General features: G+C 42.7%; 1 long non-coding RNA gene across 1 annotated transcript in view; it reads right to left on the bottom strand.

Annotated features, from left to right (window-relative positions):
* Positions 1-15,211, bottom strand: part of LOC140702696 (uncharacterized) — a 107,286-nt gene that overhangs the window by 4,703 nt on the left and 87,372 nt on the right. The window lies entirely within an intron of this gene.

Genomic DNA, 15,211 nt, shown 5'->3' on the forward strand with positions numbered 1-15,211 from the left:
TATAGATCAAAACAACAACAACAATAAATGCCCTACCATGTACCTTGGTGCCTTCTCCATTGTGGTGTCCAGATATGTATCTAGGCACACATTTTAATATTGATTTCAAATATGCATTTTATCTCAAAATAATATTTAAATGTGGATTTCACATATATATTTGAATACAGTAGACTTACAGACGGCTCCACTTACGTACTTTTTGACCTATGTACTTCTCCGGCTGCAAAGTTTCACTTCAACTTGCAGCCAGAGAATCAACCTACGGACCAGAAGGGGGAGGCAGGGAAAGTGCCAAATTCAAATTTGGCGCTTTCCCCGCCTCCCCCTTCCAGTCTGTAGGCCACAGGTCGTGCCTCCGGATGCCTTCCAAGACTTCTCTGCCACCATGGGAGGCATCTCAGAGGTTCCCCCCTGCCGCCGATAGTGCTTCGGAGGCACTATAGGCAGCGGGGGGCCCTCCACGATGCCTCCCATGGCGGCAGAGAAGCCCTGGAAGGCAGACGGAGGTCCCCCCCACGGCCACCACTGCTGCTGGGAGCCGAGCCACGCCGGGCGATCCTGACCATGCTCAGACTCCAGGACTTCCCTGGGAAAGCCTGGGGAGTGGACTGGGCCTACTGGGGGAAGCCCTCCCCTGGTAGGCCTGGTCCACCCCGGGAAAGCCTGCATCGGTGGGGGTGAGGGACCTCCGAGAGGCCTCCAGCTGCAGCACCGAAGGCCTCAGAGTCCTCCGGCAGTGGCGATTGCCGTGGCAGGGGAGCTCCGAGAGGCCTCTGGCAGCAGTGCCAAAGCCCTTGGAGTCCTCCAGCAGCAGCTCCCTTTTAAAAAAATTTTTGTGGGGGGGGGCATTTTCTTGGGCCGGTTCTGGATTAAATGGTTTTCAATTCATTTTCGACCTGTGGACTTTTTGACCTACGGACCCCGTTCCAATACGGATTAATTCCGTAGGTCGAGACACCACTGTACCTGTTTTGATACGTTCAAATTGCCAAAGACAACATCATAAATGGAGAAATTGAAAAGTTCAATATCTGTTGGAAGTATGCATTTGTACTAGTTGATTCATTATTGGAGTCTGATTCATTACTCTACAAAGTCATCTCTTCCTCTTCCTGAATAAAGATCAGAACAGTTTAGAGGCTATCCCTTCCCAAGCTAAAAGTCCTACTCAGCTATGTCAAGCTAATTGCATCATGATTGCTGACATACTAATTTCTAATTATAGTCTTAGCTGATGATCTGAGGGCTGATGTGCAGAAATGTCCTCTTCACTGAGGATTTATGCCTCTGCCAGATGTGGCTTCCTACCATAAAAGGGACCATCTTTTCAGTTTGGGTTGCTCAACGTGCACAGTGGCAGCATTTTGCTTGTGGCAGATGAACGGTATGCCCCCTTTGTGCAACACGTGAGGGATCATCACCCAATGAAAAGTGAAAGGTGCAGCAAAGTGGTTGTACTTAGCAACCTCCAATTAGATAACAGCTCTGTGCCCTTTGCCAGAGAAACAACAATGAAGATTAGTACAGTACCATGTTCTGGGGAAATCCCGCAATCACAAGCTCATCCATACCTATTTCTTTTGATCCTTTTCTATAAGTTACAAATGTGCATGTTACAGGTAATTCTTGCCATAATTTTTCAAGAAGCTTGGCCAGGATCAAACATCTCTCCATTGGTTTATTCTTCCTTTTCTTAATGTCTTTTCATCTTCACAGAAGACTGATTCCTGCTCTGTTCTGGATCCAGTTCATGGCGGGGAAAGACTTGTAGGCTACTCATATTCAGTGAGTTATGGAACAGGCTTTATCATCAGTACAGTGTTAAATGCAGTAATATCACTACAATATGCTTTCTTTTAAAAAAAAAAGTCTCAAGGATACTGTTAGTATCACTAGTTAATACAACCCAGCACATGAGGCTTTGATTAATCTTAAGCATTTTGCCATATGTACATTCAGATTTATATTTCCTGGATGCATTTCCTCTCTCTGTGTGTGCATGTATGCCAACAGATTACACAATTGAGGCTTGAAATATATCTATGAAAGCCTGCATTTTCATAGGAGGAGCCAAATCACTAATGTTTCATAATTCAATATATACATATGTGTGTCCTTTGCCCATATTGTCCTTGGACCATTTCTTTTCCCTTAGCATGCTGAAGCACTTGCGCAGTCTTAATGTATATTTCTACACAACTGACATATTCATTTTGTATCCATTTTTCTTCTTCACATATGATTTGGTTTGCTTTATGTAATCAGGAGGCTAACACCAAATTTTGCAAAGGGTTGTTGCAAACCTATTTGAAGAAATTAGAATAACCAAGAAAACAGGGTATCGAGAGAGGACGGGGAAATATTTCCTGCCTCGACTTTACTATGATATGCTAAGAAATAAGAAGAAATGAAACTCTTTTTATTAGCCCAAGTAATCCACCTAGGTTGAAAGGGTAGGGAGATTCGGTAAAGCAAATCAATATTTGATCCTCACTGAGCTTCCTTCTAATTTCCACAAAAGTGGCTTTTAGCCAAGTCAGCTGGGAATGTGTCAACACAGATATGTTGGAAAGGGTCAGATGGATCCATAGCACATTGTGGTCATGCCCCCAGGCAGATGGCAGGATACCATTACCATCCTCCTTCTTGTCTTCCATTGATTTTGTTGTTTCTGGCTCCTATTAAATATTGAGAAGCACATCTGAGTTTATTTAGTTACAAATAAGAAAGATGCCATTGTCTCCAAGCCAGTGGCTTTTTTTCTTGGTCCCAGAATATGTGCAATTATGCTCCATTTAACATTAGTCAAGTGGCTATGGTTAAAAAACAAAATGAAACAAAGCAAAAATACTGTACAACCAAGGCTTGTGTACACCAGGTGCCTTTAGCTGCATTTGCTGACAAGAGGTGACCTGTCTTTGTGCCTCCAGGCTGCACGTCTGCATAAGTGTCACAAGTAGTGCGTGGCTGAGATTGCTATGGTTATCGCTGAGAAATTATTGGCAAGAAAGAAAATTATTATAACACCGCAGTGTATCAAGTTGCTAGTGCCAATGTGAACACTTGATTCCTAGGTTGGGGGGTTGGAGTTAGTTTGTCATTTTCTAACAGCACAAAAGCAAGATAGTTCAGAGCTGATCAAAGAAATGTATGGAGACATTTTTTTCAACATATTTTTTCAGAACAGATTTTAGAATATTAAAATATTAACACTTTTTAATGAAGGATATATGTTTTTAAACAAAGATCGACTCCTATTGTGCATGGAAGTGCCATCAAATTGACAATTATAAACTATCTCATTATAGCAAAATAATTGTTCCACAATATAACGTGCTTTTGACCGGCCTCATTGCACAAGCATTTGGTTTTTGTGTTTTTATCAGATGTAACACAAAGGTGCTCTCTCATTCTCCCATGCAAGGTGAACTATATATGATTTTTGTTTAATTGCTTCTTTTCCTCCCCCCAAAATCCCTTTCTAATATTCAACACAATAATATGCCAAAAACAAAGGAACATCAATAAATTAAAAGGTATTTGTTTAACCTGATCCCTGCTACCCACTGGCTGGATTTTATCTTTGCCAATTAAACTTCATCTCCAGCATTTAAAATCCCTAACATTTGAGCTGATTAATCTAATGTAAATAATTTATTTTTAAAAATTCTGATAACTTGAATAACACATTTTCCTCATAAAACATGGCACATATTGTAGACCATTCTTACAATATCACACAGTTTTGCTAGATGAGGTATTATTGTGCTTATTTTCAAATATATCTCACTGTTATATTCTCACCAAGGCTCAGAACAAAGAAAACTTACCTCAGAATTTGTTCTGAGTAAATTGCAAATGATTAGGCAACAGATGTGGAAATGAAGTTCGCTGTAAGTAACTGATACCAAATCCAGTCATACATAAAATGTCGATATTACCAGTGGACAGATAAGATCCCTTTCCATCATTCCAGATGATATCACTGGCTCAGTGCCAGCTTTTAATTGCTGCCCATTAACTTAAATATTCAGGACAACTGAAGAACACTTAACCAACACACAAAGAATCACAGAGACAATAAAGTAAGCATGACATACTGCCCAGTTTTAGTGTATATGTAAACAAAAGGGGACAGCTTTCCCCACACTTTGGGTTACCAAACTGAGGCATTAGCAGCATCTGGTAATTTGGCACAAGAATCCCAAATACCGGCTGCTGAAAAGCTCTTCACAACAGAGTTGAAGAAACAGTGACAAGTGACTAGGAATTCTGCTCAAATGGTCTCAGATCTATTGGTACAGGGATGCTAGCTTAAGGTCTTGATTATACTAGTATGTATAAGAACTGATACATGAACCTCATTTAGCTGCAATTTCATCAATGTTAAAAAAGTCGATCGCATGACACACAGTGGATCTCGATTTCCTCTCCCCTGGATTCGCGTTATTCTGTTCAGAAGGGCATCATTTAACCTCCTCCTGGCAGGGTCGTTGATTTTAGCTTGGGGCTGAATTGTGGTCTACTGCTTTGAATTGCCCGATGTGCCTTGCTCTTCCGCCATCAATTGTTCCCTCCCTGATCGCCCTCTGCCACTCTGCTCCTTGCCTCCCTGTCCCCTTACTCAACCTCCCTGCCTGATCATGCCCGCCTCTTTGGGTAACCAGCAGAGGTGGTGGTGGTGGGAAGCAGCAACAGCAACAAGAGCCTTGGGGAGGTGGGGGTGGGGGGAAGGAAGGGTGCGGTCAATCCAGTGCAGGGGTGGAGGAGTGAAAAGCTATTGTTGGGCAAAAAAAAAAAAAATGGAACTGAGGCACAGATCCTCATGGATCCACAATTTTTATGTAGGATCATCCCTCATATGAACCATCTCTACCCACGGATTGGACAGTGGTTTGGGGGTTCCCATGTTAATATTATGGGGATTCAAGATATTTTAATGCTTGGATCAATGTTTTTGCACCACTGTAAAGCCAGGTACCCATCATTTCTGTGTTGTATTGTTGGTACAAATGGGAACAGCTGGAGCATTCTTAAAGGGACAGAAGCAGCTATCTTTTCCAAAAGGACAAGCAGCTTAGCTCTCTCTTTCCCTCTCTCACCTCATCACAGCAGCTGGGGTGAGGGGCCAGTGTGAGGGCAGAGAGGGCAAAAATCAAATGAAATTATTTTAAAAGTCTGTGTAGCCCCCTACAACACAGCCTAAAACATATTAAAACTTTTCCCAAGAGGAGCGATGTAAAAATGCAGCAGCTTAGCCACTATCTCAAGGAGACAGTGCCCCGTATACCATGTGACTGTCACATGACTTTGAAATCACAGAAAATACTCCTATGGATATTCCAGGGTTCGTCAGTAATGTAGATATGCCCTATGTCACATTTCAGCTGTAAATGTGTTTAATCAGAGAATTATGGTGAGTTGCTGGAATTCCAGCTGGTAACATCTTGTAGAGGGTTGACTTTACATACATAAGCCCCAGAAGAGAACGAATGCATTTCAGTCATTAGAAAAACACATCCTTATAATAAAATAATAATGAACCATTCTGCGTCTTTACATGACATCTGCTGCCTGATACAGCTGCCTAGGGCTGGGCTAGGTGTTCCTGTGAGAAAATCTTCTAATTGCTTTTGTGAGCAGAAGTGGACCATGTAGGGATTTCCTGTGGAATCAGTATTACTTTGGGTACTGATTCTATAGGAAACAGTCATGCAGTCATGCCTCAGGTATGTGGTGAAGTCATTCAAGAATTTTTACAGTTGTGTGACAGCTACCGAAAACACTTCAACACAACTAGGGTAACATCTAAGGTGCATGTAATTTAACATTTTATTACATGACTGCAGCTGTTATACTGATGCCATTACGCACATGTATAGTTCTTTTCCCCACTGGCATAACCAGCACATGAACAGAGAAGCTTCCCATCCTAAAATGTTGAAGGCTCCATCTATTTAGTCCATGAGCTCCCTCATGATGTGGTCTAAGGCTACTTACTCAATGAGTTTATGGATGAGGTTAATATTAACATCAGGTTTTCCCAAGTGACCCTCTAGATCTTCTTGGATCACAGTCCCCATCATCCCTAAGCACTGTAATGCTAGCTGGGGATGATGGATGTTGGTTCTGAAGAAGAGGCACAACTAGGCTATTCCAGTTGTATGGGGTGAACTTCCTAAGAGGAACACTGAGACTTGATTTAGTTCAGGTAAATAATATAACAGTCCCACCATCCTCACAGGTGTGCTTGGTGGGGACACTGGAGAGGGTCTTCTCTGTCACTATACCCAGACTCTGGAACTCCCTCCCACAGGAGGCCAGGCTGTCCTTATCTTTGCTGTCCATCTGCAAGGTTAGGCAGGCTTTCCCTCAATGACTGGCTGACTGAGTGGGGCTTTTTAATGGAGTGTTGTGCCTTGCTGCTTCGAATCTGTTTTTGGTGTTCATTTTATTTACCATTTTCCTCCCTGTGGGGAGTAGTGACCTATTTTCATGGTCTGCCCTGGCAGGCTATTGAATCCTATTGGATTCCAGGATGACATGTGTCTGACCTGGCTGGCGCTCTTGTTGAGGCCCTGGTGGATGGCTGGTATGCCACCACTGCCAGGGCTGTAGACGCGATCACTCCTAAACGCCCTCTCTGCCGCAGAATCCAACCAGCGCCTTGGTTTAACCAGCAGTTGAAGGATATGAAGCGGAATAGAAGGCTAGAGAGTGTCTGGAGGCAGAACCAGACAGAAAATAACTAAAAAGCTGTCAAGGTTGCATCTAATCTCTACCTTGCCAAGATAAAAGCTGCTGGAAAAGCTTACTTCGCTGTCCGGATAAGCGAAGCATACAATCAGTAGGTGGAACTTTTCTGTATAGTGCGCGATCTATCCGTAATTGGCCACAATGTTTGGCCTACATCTAGCATCTCTTGTGACCAATTTGCAGCATTTATAAAATCAAAAGTGGAGGCCATCCACCAGGATCTTGCATCCTATTTGAAAACAGTGGATTGAGCTGAGACATCCAGCGCAGCACCTTGCCCGTTGAGAATTACTCAGTTTTATCCTGTGATGTCCACAGAGGTAGACAAGGTTCTTGATTGCTGCTGAGCCTCCTCCTCCTCCCTTGACCCTTGCCCGGCCTGGCTAATCAAAGCTGCCAGGCGGGTGATAACTGAATGGCCTACTGAAATAATAAATGGGTCTCTTCTTGAGGGCAAGGTTCCTCTTCCCCTTAAAGAAACGCTCATTAGGCCCATCAGAAAGAAACTGAGTTTGGTGGCGGACAACATTGGCAATTATAGGCCTGTCGCCAATGTTTCTTTCCTTAGCAAGGTAGTTGAGAGGGCGGTGGCCGATCAGCTTCAGGCCCTGTTAGATGAAACTGATGCCCTGAATCCATTTCAGTCGGGCTTCAGGCCATGCCATGGCACAGAAACGGCATTGGTCGCCCTGCTTAGGGAGGCCAATAGGGGAAAAATGTCCTTGCTCGTCCTCCTTGATATCTCAGCCACCTTTGATACCATCAACCATGGTATCCTCACTTGGTTCTGGTCCTTCTTGGAGAGCTGTCTCCAGAGAGTCCAGCTTGGGGAGAATATATTGGTCCCTCAATTGTGGGGTTCCACAGGGTTCGAGCATCTCCCCAATGCTGTTTATCATCTATATGAGGCCATGGGGGGGGTCATCCGGGGATGTGGAACTTTGTGTCACCAACATGCTGATGACACCCAGCTCTACATCTCCTTTTTCCATCTGCAGTAGATGCCATTCCGTCCCTTGGGCACTGCCTGGAGGCTGTCCTACAATGGATGCAGTCGAATGGACTGAGGTTGAAGCCGGACAAGACGGAGGTCTTGCAGGTGGGCAGCCCCAATGCCAGTGGTTTGGGGAACTCCCTCTTTTTTTGGGGGGGGTGATTCTCACCACAAAGAATTGGGTTCGCAGTCTGGGGGTCCATCTTGACCTGGCAATTACCATGGACACCCAGGTAGCATCCTTGGTTATCTGGTCAGTTACGACCACTCTAGGCGGATCACCCAGCTGTGTCCCTATCTAGACGCGGGGGCCTCACCATTCTGGTCTATATGCTTGTAGTCTCAAGAATATACTGCAACAGTCTCTATGTGGGGCTTCTTTTGAGACTGATGCAGAAGCTTCAGATGGTCCAGAACACGGCGGTCAGGTTATTAACAGGGGTGAAAAGATTTCACCATATTTTCCCCACCCTGGCTGCCTTACACTGGTTACCTATCCACTTCCACATTGATTTCAAGGTGTTAACTATTACATATAAAGCCCTAATGGTTTAGGCCCTCGATACCTTCTTCTGCCTAGTTCCACCAGGTGTCACCCATTCTAGTCAGACCAGGCAGCTGAGGGCCCTAACGCCAAGAGAGCTCCAAAGGGGGGAAAAAATCAAAATTGGGCCTTCTCGGCAGTGGCCCGTCACCTCTGTAACAACTTACCTGCACAGATCTGCCTGGCCCCCTTGCTGAGGGTCTTCAAGACCAGTCTGAAGACATGGCTATACAGGCAGGCCTTCCCTACAGCCATCACCTAGCCTTTTTCTTTTCTTTCTTTTCCTCTTTTTTTCCATCTTGGACTCTGTGATTAATTCAGATTTTACCTTTAGTTTATTTTTATGCTTTATATAAACTGCCCAGAGTAGACACGTTCTAGATGGGTGGAATATGTTTTCATCATCATCATCATCATCATCATCATCATCATCATCATCATCATCATCATCATCATCATCATCATCATCAGTGGGGTTTTTTTAATTCTTTTTAATATTTGTGTACTTACTCTTTTTATCTTTTAAATATTGTCTTTCAATTATGTAAGCTACCTTGGGTCCTTTTTAAGGAGAAAGGTGAGGTAAAAACATTTTAAATCAAGAAATAAAGCCCAAAGCTCATTTCCAGCTACAGTTAGAGCAAGGACCTCTTTTATTAGAACAAAGCTGAATCTACTAATGAGAATGATAGTTGTAAATCCTAAGTACATCAAATAGTATTAATTAACAGTAGCTTTCGTTTGAGTCACTGCTCCTCATGTCTCTCTCTTGTTCAAAGGGAAACAACATTTTGATAGCTTTATCAGCTTGCAAAGGGTTAAGAGTACACAGCTTTGCCATGTCTTTCTAAATGCCTGGCATCAAAATGCTTGAAATGGATCACAAGGACAAATGGAAGAGAGTTCTCATATTCACAATTTCATGTCCCCTCTGAAAAGAATAGAAGTGAATGTCTTTTTAGAAACATTGCTCCGCTGTAGTTTTAATGAGCATGGCAAGTGATTTTTTTTCTTCTGCCTTTGGGCATTCCTTTACATTACATTTCATATCCTATAAACTATTCAGGCCCACGAACTCATATTGAATTTTTTTTTTTTAAAAAAAACTCCATAGGTTTCTATTAAAAGGAGGCTTTATTGACTGACGTTCAGCTTCAGTTGCCTCAATAATTTTATACACACATAAAATAACTTTCATAACTTTATGGCTGGTGCTCAGCTTTACTATTTGCAGTACTTCATTATTTCAGTCAGTGGCTTTAAGGAAGGAGGCGTTTGGTTACACTTCTTCATGCAGCGTTGTTGAAAGAACTGCATAGTGTAGGGTTTTGAATGTTTTTTCTCTTAGCAGCATTTTGCTTCTAAATGCAACACACAGTGAACGGGAAATTAAATACAGAAGATGCTTTCCACTGTATCTCAGGTGCAAATACATGTGTTTGCCACATTCTGTTCCACACACCCATAATCACGGCCTCCTCATTCCTCTGACTGCTGGGCACAAAACAAACCACAAACTAACCCCTGCCCGTTGTGGGAATTGCACTTTCAGGAAGCAAAACAAAATCCCCTCTTCATGGGCCTCAGCACTGCCCTTACATGTTCCATGGCTCCCCCTCCGCTTCCCTGCTGCCACTACCCAGCTGAGTAGGATACTTTCCATTTCTGGGGCCTACTTCTTACCCCAGCGCTGCCTGCCCGGCTTAGGGTATTATGGGAAGTATCATTTTACTGCCCATTGGGGTAAGTATATTGGGAACCCACAAAGAACTGCACTTCTAGTGAAACCCTAAGACTCCCAGGTAGCACTGAGGTAGGAGATAGGCCTCAAGCAGCCTCCTGTCAGCTGGACAGCAAGGGAGGGATGGAGGAGGAGGAGGTCTGGAGCAAGTCAGGGAGGAACTGGGGCCCATAAGGGGAGGGGGTGCAGGGTGGGAAACTCAGTTCGGCTACCCAGAAAGCCCCCCTTCTTTAGAGGTGGTCCTGCTCCGAATCAACCACAAACTGGTTTGTTTCTTTAAAAATCCAGCATGACTTGTGGTTCATGGTTTACGGACATCAACAAACCACAAACTATAAATTGCCATTGTGCTAGTTCATGCCCTTCTCTACTAAAGGTCCCGTTGACCATTGTAATTCTTGACCAAGGTATAGAGCAGTGGTTCCCAACCTTGGGTCCCCAGATGTTCTTGAACTGCAGCTCCCAGAAATCCTGGCCAGCACAGCTAGTGGTGAAGGCTGCTGGGAACTGCAATCCAGGAACATCTGGGGATGAAAGGTTGGGAACCATCGCTATAGAAGCAGGGGTAGCCTTCGAAGCACAGAAGCTCGTCATGCTTTTGCCATATGATGCCATCCCACCCTGAACACACCAATCTCATCCAGTTACGGAAATGAAGCAGCTAAGTGAAGCTGTGTTGGAACTTGAATGGGGAAGCCACCAAAAAATGCCACAGACCTCCAGGTAGGCCGAGGCGGGGGAAATCTTGGGCAGCACTTACTGTGAATCAGAGCTGAGAATATAAGATAAAAATAGCTGTAGGCAAAGTCTGATCCATGGGCTGGATGTGTCTCCAATGCCATTTTTATGTCCCCCAGGCCTGCAAAGGACCCTCCCCAGATCCTCACTGAGAAAAAATGGCTCTCTGATTTTTTGACAAAAATGTGGCCACCAGAATCTCAACAAACATATATCCAAGGCATTATAGACTTCCAGTCACTTCCCCTGTCAATTTTTTCCAATTTGAAGAGGCATCTTTTGCCATTTCCTGGCCTGGCGTGGGCCAGAACAAGTTCTGAGAGTAAATATTTGGGGCCCAGACGCAACAAATTTACATCCCTCCAGGCTAAATGGACCAATGACCTGCCTCAGTATAGAGCAGCTTCTTATGATGTCCTCCCATAGCTGTGCCTCCAAAGATAATCCACATCTCAAAGAAAGGTGGCAGGAGAGAAAGAGAATATGAGATAAAGTAAGTGAGTCAAGAGTGTTGGAGACAAAAGGAGACTCTCATCCCTAATTAAAACCCAGCTAGTTTAAGACCTAAGAGTACCCTATGTCAGGAAATTGGAAATTAAGATTAATGTCTTAACTCACATGCCCTGTGTTCAGGAACGGCACTGCTCAATGCCACATATTACAATTGACCCTCTGGGCACCAGCGTTTGCCTTGCTTTTCAGGCTTAAATGCAGATGGGGAGAATTATGTGCCTGGAACAGGTAAAAATGCCTCACCTTGTAATGGCCCCTTTATCTTATACCACATTTGACTTTTAAGATAACTCTTGACCATTTGTGTGTCTGTGTCTGTGTGTGCATGTCGTGCATGTGTGTTTTACATCAATAATAGATGTCCTCTTTTCCCTTTTTCTGAGCAAGGACTGCAAACTTAAAAAAAAATGTAGCCACCATAAACATGCGAAGAAAATAGAAAAATTTCCAAGTATTATAAACCAAATCATATCACTGTTCAGGCTGACACAGAAAGACTTTGCCTGTCAAGCATAGAATATGGCATTAGATTAAATGGAGGATGCCAGTTAATTAAATTTCCAGCATCTCCCACCTTACACTAGGTTGCATTCCTTTTTGTAAGCAGTAACACACAACAGGGAGTGGGATTCTGATGTCTTGTCCTCACAAAGCACTGGCCATGCATGCATGCATGAAGATGAGGCAGCTAAATTTACAGATTATTTCCCTGCTGTGAAATGAGAAAGCACAGCTAAACATTGGTGGGAAAACTAGACTGAAGCCATGGTGATGATGGTGGTGATGGTACTGAAATAGAATATCTAAAAATTGTTACAATATTAGTTTTTCCTTTTTTTAAATTGCCTAAAGAGGAAATCTATCCACATTTTCCTTGGAAGCGGATCTTCCTAATTTTGGTTAGTGTTTGTGTCTGTGTGTATATATGTGTTTCAGCCATTTCTATTCTGTCTAAGGGCTTGATCACATGTGCCAAAAAAAACCCAGTTACATCAATTCTACTATATTTAAAATTGTTTTATAAATTTCCATTCACATGATCTACAGGTAAAATTGATTCATTTGGGCAGACAATCTCTTTTTTCCCCTTTCACCAGAGAATTGTTTTAAAATGTATTGATCATGTATTGTTACATTTTGCATTGTTTCAGCACGTGTGAATGTTGCTGTCCATTTCTTTACTTTGCAAAGCGTTTGGGGTTTGGGGCACTGTGGCCACCTCATGGCCACTGTTTGTATCTTTAAAAAATATTAAATGATATTGATAAATTACTAGTAGCAGCCACCACCACAAAAACAAAATGAATACATGGCTAAGAAGGAGACAGCCTCCCCCCTTCTCTTGTAGATGTAAGGAATTTAAGGGGAAAGATGGCTTGATTCAAAGGGACATTTCCTGCTTTGAATTGCGGGTGGGGGAAACCCATAGGAATGCATTAAACTCCGTTTAATGTGTTCCTATTGGGGAAAATCCTCCATCCAGCCGCCATTTTCACCGCCCGGTGAGGGCAGGGCGCGAAAACGCTGCGGGTGGCCATTTTCTGCGCCCGGCGGCCATTTTGGAACCGCCAATAGCTGTTCTGAAAACATCACAATGCAAAGATCGGTAAGTGAAACACTTACCGATCATCACAATGCAATATTTAGCTATTAAAAGCATCGCTATTAAAACACGTCGCTATGCAAATTCATCATTAAACGGTGCGCTCGTTAAGCGTATGTGTGTGTATATACATAGATATAGATATAGATATAACGTATTATTTAAGGACAGGGTAAGGTATACAAAAAATAAGGGGGAATAGGGAAAAGGGAGAAAGGGTTAGGTGGATAGGAGAACACAGAGTATACAATCATCCGATCAATTCATATTACAATAACTAGTCAACTTTTTGCTTTTTCACAGTTTGATTACCCTCCTGCTTTCATCTTTTAATTTAATTTTAGTTTAATTCTATGTTACTCCAACACTATCTGATAATTGCAGCCATTTATACAATACATCCCATCGTTCAGTTTCCTTTTGAATTGAAAAGTCTTTCAGCCCATCTGATAGGGTATCCATTTTTGTTACTTCCCATATTTTCACAGTAAGTTTCTCTTGTTTCAGTATCTCTGCTTTCTTAAGATTTTTAACATAATGCTTTTTAATTTTGGAAGCTGCATAGGTCACTGGATAACTCTTTATCCCGTCTATGTTACCTGGTGTCATTCTAAAGTTTGTGCAACTTCATTTAACTGTTGTTTGGCATCTAATGTCCCCTCTTTCATCACTTTCATCAGATCTTCTATTTTGCTAAGACCTTCATTCACTTGCTGAAACCCTGTTATTATTGTCTTTTGCATAGTAATCTGCCATTCCTTTTCTATTTCTTGTACAACTATTCCAAAACTTTGAGATTGAACAGACCAAGTCTCCATTTGATGTCTTAAATTTTTGGAGACCATCTCAGGCTTTCCAATGAGTGGGGTTTGTACAGATGATACTATGTCCTTAACCACAATGATCGTCCATTAAATATCCTTCAACAGTGTCTACAATTTTATCAATAATCCAAACCCATAATCATAAACCTCCCCTTAGTTCTCCCTCCAATCTTTATCCAAATATTATAATATAAAAATCAGCTTTTAACCCAGCAAATTCAAATTCAAATAGAAGTGTGGCACAATTATTTCTTCTTCCAAGTCTAGCAAGATACTATTATCAGACTCACACGCAGTCCGACAAACCAAACAACAGTCACAGAGTCTCAGACTGTCCAGTAGTTATCCTTGAAGCCTGTCTTATGATCTTTCCATTAACCCATTGATACTCCTCAGTCCAGTCAACCACGTCAGCTCCTTCTTTCTTCTCCAGAAAACCACCAGATTCTATTCTCAAAAGTTCACAGAGTTCAGGAAAGGGAAAAGAAAAATATGTCCAAGACAAACTGCATTCACAAAAATCAAGTCTCTTGAATCCTGTCCGGTGGTATTACCATCTGGGATTTTTTTTCCAAAAACACAAGATTTATTTTTCCCTCTCACTCTTTCGGCTTTGGAACCAGCCTGCTGTATTAAGAGTTAGTTTCGCTTTTGAGGCAGACTGATAAGATAGACTCGCCGCTGTTTTTCTTCTTTCAGCCAAATATTTTCATTCTTATTTTCAGCTTAATGGGACTGTTTCATAAATCAAACGCTTCAGCTTACTTAGTTATTATATATTTTAACATTATATTGGTTGTTTACTTCTCCTCCGATAAAGGGTTACTCACGGCTCAGTGCCAGTATGGCTCCCCGCCTCCGATCCGTGCTCGGTGATTTCTTCAGAGGGAAGAAGTCCAGGTTTTCATCCCTTTCTTCTCCTTCTGCTGCTCACCAACTGCTTCAGAGAGAATTCTCCTAGGCTCTCCTTCGATCCCCATTTCAAAAAGGGGATCCTGGACCGGATGGTTCCAGTTTTTCCAGAGAGCTCTTCTCTGGAGCTACTGGCAGCACCGCAACAAAACCCTGCCTCTAGAGAACGGAGCATTATATTAATGTCTCCTTTTTAAAAAACAAACCTGCTCTTCACAATACTCTGCAAGTCTTTCAAAACCTACAGTACTTCCTCCTCTGAACGCAGTGCAAAAGGGGAAAGGAAAACCAAGAACTGGAGGGAAGGAGCCAGCAACAGTGAGCGGTCAGCTCTGGAAAGGGTTCCCCTTTCCTCTGTGGTTTTTGTGATCCTGAAAGGGATTTATCACCAGTCAAGAGAGATTGGTGGTCCTAAACAGAGGGAGATCCTTAGCAGATAAAGGGGGTGCCTGAGGGGGACATTTGAAGCTCAGGAAAAAAAACTCTCTTTGTGATAGAACAGCTGAAGGGGCCAGAAAATGGCGCTGAGTCATGATTACTCCATGTAAACAACAGAACATGAGATAGATAGATAGATAGATAG

The sequence above is a fragment of the Pogona vitticeps genome, chromosome 1, assembly GCF_051106095.1.
Source record: "Pogona vitticeps strain Pit_001003342236 chromosome 1, PviZW2.1, whole genome shotgun sequence".
Classification (NCBI taxonomy): Eukaryota; Metazoa; Chordata; class Lepidosauria; order Squamata; family Agamidae; genus Pogona; species Pogona vitticeps.